The 7182-nt window shown below is 55.7% G+C and overlaps 1 protein-coding gene across 2 annotated transcripts in view; it reads right to left on the reverse strand.

The window, feature by feature from the left end:
* SLC39A11 (solute carrier family 39 member 11) overlaps positions 1–7182 on the reverse strand; it is a 100526-nt gene that overhangs the window by 30175 nt on the left and 63169 nt on the right. The gene's annotated exons all lie outside the window — the stretch shown is intronic.

A 7182-nucleotide genomic window follows, 5' to 3' on the forward strand; every position in this document is an offset into this window, starting at 1 on the left:
ATGGCAGCAGGTCCCACCAGCTCCAGTCCTGGTCGGTGGCATTTCCCCAAAGGCCCGGCTTCCCCCCAAAAGGCAAGGTAAGATCCTACGGCGGTGTGAGTGCTCTCACTCTTGACCTGCTGCTCGATGCAGCTGACCCAGCCGCTCTCCACATCGTGTTTCTCTTCCACGTCCATAACCACGGGCTCTCCCGAGCGAGAGCACCTGCATCCCTAGCACGACCCCCCCCGCCCCGTAAGAAGCCGCCCGGCTGGATTTCCACCTCCCCATGCAGCACAGGAGCCCTGGGACACCACCCACCTCCTGCTTTGGCCCACACGGCTGCTCCTCGGGACACTGGCAGCACCCTCCCGGCTTCCCAGGACTTCCAGCACAATGCACTAGCACCAGAGCGCGGGGATGCCAAAACCCCTGACAGCCCCCAGCCCTGGCTCCCCAGCCCCAATTCCCGAAGGCAGGATGAAAAAGGCACCTTTTCCAGACCCACACGAACTGCCCCATCAGCCCGTGTGAGGTTTTCTACGCTCGAAACGGCCACGGCCCACGCACCCGTGTACCACACACCCGCCCCTTCTGGTTAAAGACAGCACCCATCACGGCTACCGCGCTGCTTAAGGAAAACAAAACAAGCCGCAGCTTTTGATAAAAGATTGATGCTCGTTTAGAGTTTGGCTTCGATTCAGCTCACCCAGGTGGGACGCAGCTCCCCGGGCTCAGGCAGGTTTGTCCCGACGGGGATAACCATGGAGAAGTCCTTGTCCTCTCACCGTGCACGTGGAAAGGATCCGGGAGCAGCAGCAGATTGTGGGGTGGACGGAGCAAAGGCGCAGGAGTCCCTCGAGCATTACACTGTCATGAATTATTATTAAGCTTGACCTGAGGGGAGCCCTTCAGCCACTCGTACAAGCTGTCTGCAGAGATCCCAACACCAACACGAGCTGTGACAGAGTCACACTGGCCAAGCAGAATTTCAACTCGGTTTATGCCTTCTCTGCAGCCCTGCAGAAGCAGCCAACTAACGAGGCCAGATCACTCCTAATTATTACCCTAACCAAAAATCCTTTCAGCAGAACACAAAGACAAAATCTAAATGATTAATTTGCAGTTTATGGTGGCATGTATTATTATTTGCAGTATGAATTATTCATTCGTCCCCCGGGTTCCTGACAAACAAGAGCTTTTGTTTGAGGGACGTACGGTCGGGACAGAGAAGTGGCCGCGGCTCCTTCCCCTGCGGATTCGCACACCGCAGCCCACGCAGCGCTCGCATCCTGACCCTGCCAGCAGACGGTGACAGGACAGAGAAAACAAAACCCAAGGCACCAGCTGGATTAATCTGCTCAGACAAAGCGGTCCTGGGCAATCATTATTCTCACCACTATTTGCAACCACAGGCAGATGCAGGCAGAGCCACGAAGCCCCACGGATCCTGCCCAGCAAAGACTCACTGTGCCGCCCCTCGGAAATGCTGCCTGTGCATCTCCAAAAAGCAATAGGAGAAATAAACCTGTTTTGGTGCTATTTTACACCATAGTGCCCCGGAGGGAGCAAACACCTAAAGCGTGTGAGCGTGGCTGGGCACATCACACAGAGAGCCGCCAGCTCCAGCACGGCCGGTACCGATGGGAAGCCCTGCAGTGCCTGCCCCGTGTTTGAGGAGCAAAAAAAAAAGGTGCGTGGGAGAAAAAAAACTGGTAAAGGTTTGCGGGACCAGTGGCGGTGGGAAAGCACAGCAGAGCCAGGCCGTTTGAACATGGAGAGGAATTGCCTTTCTGGGCAGGGAATTGCAGGCAAGCCACCACTGACCTGCTTCAGCATCACATGTTGGCTCCTCTCTCCTGCTCCAGGGACAGCTCTGTAAATGACTCAGGAGTTTACCCATTAGAGGAATTAATAAAGCACCAATTCAGCAGCGGCTGAGGCTTGTGACGTGCGTACACTAAGCTGCAAGAAGGTGAAACATCTCAAAAGCTTCTGATGTGCCCGGATAGCAGAGCTCCGCCGCTTTGATTTCAAAAGATAAAAACTAATGGTGCGGCTTTGCCTTCAAGTTTTCCAGGGATTCGTGGCTGTGTCCCAGCAAGGTTATGCAAGAGGCGGTGAAAAACAGCAGACGGTGACAGGGTTGAGCCAGCCGTCACCTGGAAAAGCAAACAGTCCAAATCCCCAGCTCACCGGTGCTTAACAGCAGCACTGACACACAGAAAGCCAACCCCCGTTGCTGTGTGTGGCACCATGGAGGTAAAATGCCATTAAAAGGGGATTTTAAGCCCCAATTCTTTACCCTGGGGTGGGTCCCGGGCAAGTCCGCAGGAGCTGTGTCTGAAAAAAGCCTCTGGAATTGGGGTCTCCCCTAGTGAACCCACCTGTGTGCAAGTGGCCCAGCTGAAGGGTTTGAAATGAGGAGGGGACCAGGGAGCACGGGCTGGGCAGAGCAAACCCGGGACGATGTGACACAGGGCGACTCTGGGCGATTCCCGGCAACAGAAACGGGGAAAAAACAGCCCAAGAGAAACCCGTGGCCTTGCTCGAGGGTTTGTGTCCACGAAACAAGGTGGAATTTGGGTAGCAGGAGGCAATTCCCCTCATGGGACCTCCTGGTTTACCCCCACAGCAGCTCAGCCTGTTCCGCTTTGCTCCCCCTTTTGCCGAAGCACAACGACTGGAGCAAATCGTGTCAGTTCATCGAGCGGCCACGGCCAGACGGGAGCTGATGAGGCCAAACGGCCACGGCTCACACCAGAAGCACCCGATTTCAACGAATTAAAGTGACCGCCCAACATCCCAACAGCTCCTTCACCATGGAAATGCTTCCCTGAAAGAAGAAAACTCTTTCCCAAATTAACAAAGCGGAACTACCCCAAAAGCAGGGACCAACCTGCGCTGGAAACGGGCTCTCCCCAGCCCCACACCCCCTGAATCCTTCACGGATATTTATGTTTCACTTCCAGCATGCAAATGATTCCTCAGGCCGCGGCTCACTGATGTTTAATGCAATAGACCTGCGAGATCTGATGGGGATAAGACAGAAAAGGCGCTTCCACATACATATTTCAGTGACTTTCATTTCAGCTGGTGAAAGTTCCGTATTTAATTGGCTTTTGCCGTCTTCGTGGCCGTTACCGCTTACAAAACACCGATCACCAACTCAAAACGATGCCGCAGAGATAAATGCACATTATCAGTTCTCCGCTGGCTTTCCAGGTGTCTGCCTACAAATTAGTTTTTGAAATACAAGCTGCTGTCAGCGGGGCATTCGAGAGCCCACGGCTCTCGCCCCCCTGCCCATGCTCTCCCCGGCTTTAATGGCACCAGCGTGATGGGCTGCGACACCCCCCGGGCCGCAGAGGAAACGTAAGACGTGAAATCACCTTTACATCGGGCTCTTATTCAGGCACCATTTCCCGAGGCGCCCTGAACCCGAAGCAAGGGGAAAAGAAGGAGCACGGGGAAGTCCCGAGGGAGCCAAGGCAGAGGCCACAGAGCCGAAAGCAGCCCAGAGGCTGGGCCAGGGCGCTTTCCAGCCCTGCTCTGCAGAGGGGCACCCAGAGGACAGGGAAATGGTGATGCACGGTGTGCACAGGCACCGGGGAGAGCCCCGTTGTGCCCACAGGAGGATTTCTTTTTAGCCTCCACCTTCACAGGACGAGGCTTTTGCTGGTGGCATCTTCTTTTGAGCAGAGGAGCGGGGCAGAGCTGTCCCACGGCTGCCAAGAGCATCGCCCGCATCCTTCATCCTGGCGGCCGCCTCCCCACGCTTTCCACCCCCACACACAGAAGCTTAACGACTTTGAGCAAGTCGTTTCAATCCATCGAGGTGTTTAATAGATGAAAATGTCAAAATATGTGCTGATGAGGCGACAATTAATGGGAGGTTTAATGAAAGGTTAAAACAACCTTTCCCAGAGCGAGCGCGTACGTGCGGCCACGCTCCTCCGTGAGTCAGCGCCGTGCGAAACACTCGGGTTAAGGCTGAACACCCAGCTCTGCCTTTGTGGGCTGCAGCTGATCTGACCTTTCCTCCTCTCCCCCCGGCCGCTCGCAGGGCCATCACGTCACAACATCACTGCAACCAACAACCGCTCGGTCCCTGACGCAGCCGAGCCCGAAGGGCCCCTCTGGAAATCAAATCAGAGATGCGACGGGCAGCAGCCTCAGAGAGCCACGTCCCAGGCTGGTTTTTCTCCCTGGAGCAGAAAGCGTTGTGAAAAATTCATGACTGTTCAAACGTGCATCTTTCCAGCCTTCTGAGTTGTGCTGGTGGCAGGACCAGCACTCCCCTCTACTCTCCTTGACCCTCTGCAGCACTTGAACTCCATCAAATCGCTGCACAATGCGCTCGCGGCACACACAGACACCATCCTTACCCTCAGCTTCCTTTTCACCCTCTTGTCTGAAACGCACGGTGCAGAGAAAATCTTTTCCTCCTTTCTCTTACTAAAAATAACGCCTTTCAGTAGGAATCAAAGGTGCTCCAAGAGCGCCCAGCGCAAGCAGCAGAAGTGACAGTGGAAGGAGGTCTGCTGTGATTTCAGAAAGAAGCATCGCGCAGGCGAGACACAGATTAATCGACGCAGCTAAATGGCTCCCAGTTCTCACACCCTGCCAAAGCTCAGTGGGTACCCAACACATATTAAAGTCAACAGTTGTAAACCAGTCTCAATTTCAATAGACCAACAAAAAAAAACCATCGTTCAAAATGAATGTTACCAACCTTTAATGGATCTCTGAGCGTATTCATATAAATAATCACTTTTCTTTATAATTGAGATGCAATATCACATTTGTTGCCCCAGCCTTCTCTCAGGAGGCGGAGTGCATGGGAGCGCCTGTCCCAGGAGAATGAATTCAATCAATTTTTGCTAATGACAAAGTAACCAGCCTGGAAATCAGCCCCTCCCGGGGAACAGCAATCTGACAGCACAGTGCGCAGCACGGCTGCAGGCATCCACAAACCCGCTCTCCACACCCTCCTCTTCCACAGGGCAAACTCTTCACATCCTCAAATTCACCATCAGCCGAGGACCAGCTCCACCACAGAAAACACCAGCTCTGATCCGGGTCTGGCAGACGAGCTTTGGCTGAACCTCGCTGACTTGGTTTAAGGTTTAAAAAACTGCAGCCTCCAGCATCCCACCTCACCCCCCGCCCCGGCAGACCACGTTGAACCTGGACTCAACCACGGCAGGGTGCTCACCTGGGAGATGCCAACCCCCCCCCCCGCCCCAGCTGTGCTACAGGCACAAACCTCGCTGTGAAACCCCCTCCTCCCCCGTAGGAAAATATCCTTTTGTTTTGGACACGTCTCCACCTGCTGAGCACCACGCAGCACGTCGCACCCCCCCATCGCACCCCCCCCAGCCCTTGAAGCCAGGAGCTGGCTTTGGCTGGGGCAGACAGGCCAGCCAAGGAGCGATGGACGGGACTAAATCACTGTCCACAGCTGGAGGTGGCCACAGGGTGACAACACTTGGGTCCCCACCACCTTCCTCCACCTGTGGCCGGTGGTTTGGGGTGACAGCAGCTCGGGGGATTCAGCTCCCGTCTGCAGTGTGAGCTGCCTGCACGAAAACACCCATCAGCCAACAACCAGAACCAAAACCTGCCGTCGGCTCCGCTCCCCCAGACAGTCATAAAGCAGGAGACACATAAAAGGACATTAAAAGCGGTTAAAGCTGTGAGAAGCCATAAAGAGAAGCAAGTGTCCGGGCAGCTCCCATATCTACGTGGGCAGTTCTCACTCCCGGGGCTGTCCCCAGCCGAATCCCACCGTGCGGAGGGCAGCAGGCAGGTCTCACGCTATCTGGCCCGAGGGCACTCGGCTGAGCCGTCCGCCTTCCCAGGCGAAGCTGCAAACGAGAGCGTTTCAAATCAATTTGACATTTACCATCCTTTGGTGCCGTCCTCCCTTCCGCCCCCACTTCCCCAGGATAAATCCAAGTGGCAGCAGTCCACGCTGCCAGATCCTGCTCCTTCCTCGGGGATGGGGAGGTGACACAGAGCTGACAGGGGGACGGACAGGCAGGAGCTGCTGGGTCTAAATCGATCACCTTGACGTGAGGACACCCAGAGACATTGATGCCAGGCCGGGGACAGGGGGACACAAGCAGGGTGCCAGCGCTGTCAATCCTGCACCCTCCCCTCCACAACGGCCCCCGGCTGTACCTTCCCCAGGACATCATCTTGCCCCCAACTCCAGGCCTTGGCCAGAAGCCAACCTATGAGTTTTGGGGCTAAATCTCTCCCTCCTGGGCAAGAAGAGAAGGAGGGTCCCCAACCTCACCACCGCATGCCGAAGCACAGTGCCGGTGCCTCTTGCTGCCGTCTCCAAGCACAGTCCCAAGGGGGATGAACTTGGACGCTGTCACCCAGGGGTGCAGGGACCTCTCCCCCCACCCAGTGCAGCTTCCCAGGAGACTCACTTGTCCTTCCCGTAAATGTCACCATCTAAAAGTTTCTCCATTTGAAATCTTTTCCCTCCTGCCCGTAGCGATACCCCACCACCCCTCCCTCTGCAGCACCTCCACCACCAAGGGTGAATTAGTTCGGTATTTAGCTCACGTGTCTGTCCTGCTTCCTGCTTTGTTCCTTCTCATTAAAAACAAACAAACAAAAAAATCCAGCTTTTTAATGAGTTTCTGGCAATCGCAAGTGGAGAGGAAACCTCAGGTGGAGCAGTGTGAGATTTTGGGGGGAAAACAGGGGACCAGAGGTGCCCACTGTGGTGCTGCTGCCGTGTCCCGTTTGCTCCCTCCCAGACAGTTCTGCTTAACGGTGACACCCGAGGCAGAAACGTCGCAGAAGTCGAACCAGGGAGCAAACACGGAGTGATAGGACTGAATATGGAAAAGCAAGACGTTTTCTTGTAGGAAGGAAAGGGCCGGAGCAAAGCGGACGGCTCCGGCTCTGCGTGCGGCTCCTGGGGATGGGGCCACCGCGCTCTGCCCACCGCTCCGGCCCCAGAGCATCGCAGAGGAAAAGGAAAATTCAGGTTTCCTTGGCAACGCTGGGGTGGCTGGAAGCATCACCTCGTGTTTGCGGGCAGCCAGACCCGGCATCGGCCCCCAGGAGCAAGCGGCACCGGAGGAGGGAGCGCGGGTGGGGGTGTTCCTCGGGGTGAGGAGGGACGAGGCATCGCGGTCCCCGCAGCGAGCAGGACCCCAGCCTGTCTCTTATACACAT

Source organism: Athene cunicularia (assembly GCF_003259725.1).
Source record: "Athene cunicularia isolate RWA chromosome 18 unlocalized genomic scaffold, athCun1 chr18_part1, whole genome shotgun sequence".
NCBI lineage: Eukaryota > Metazoa > Chordata > Aves > Strigiformes > Strigidae > Athene > Athene cunicularia.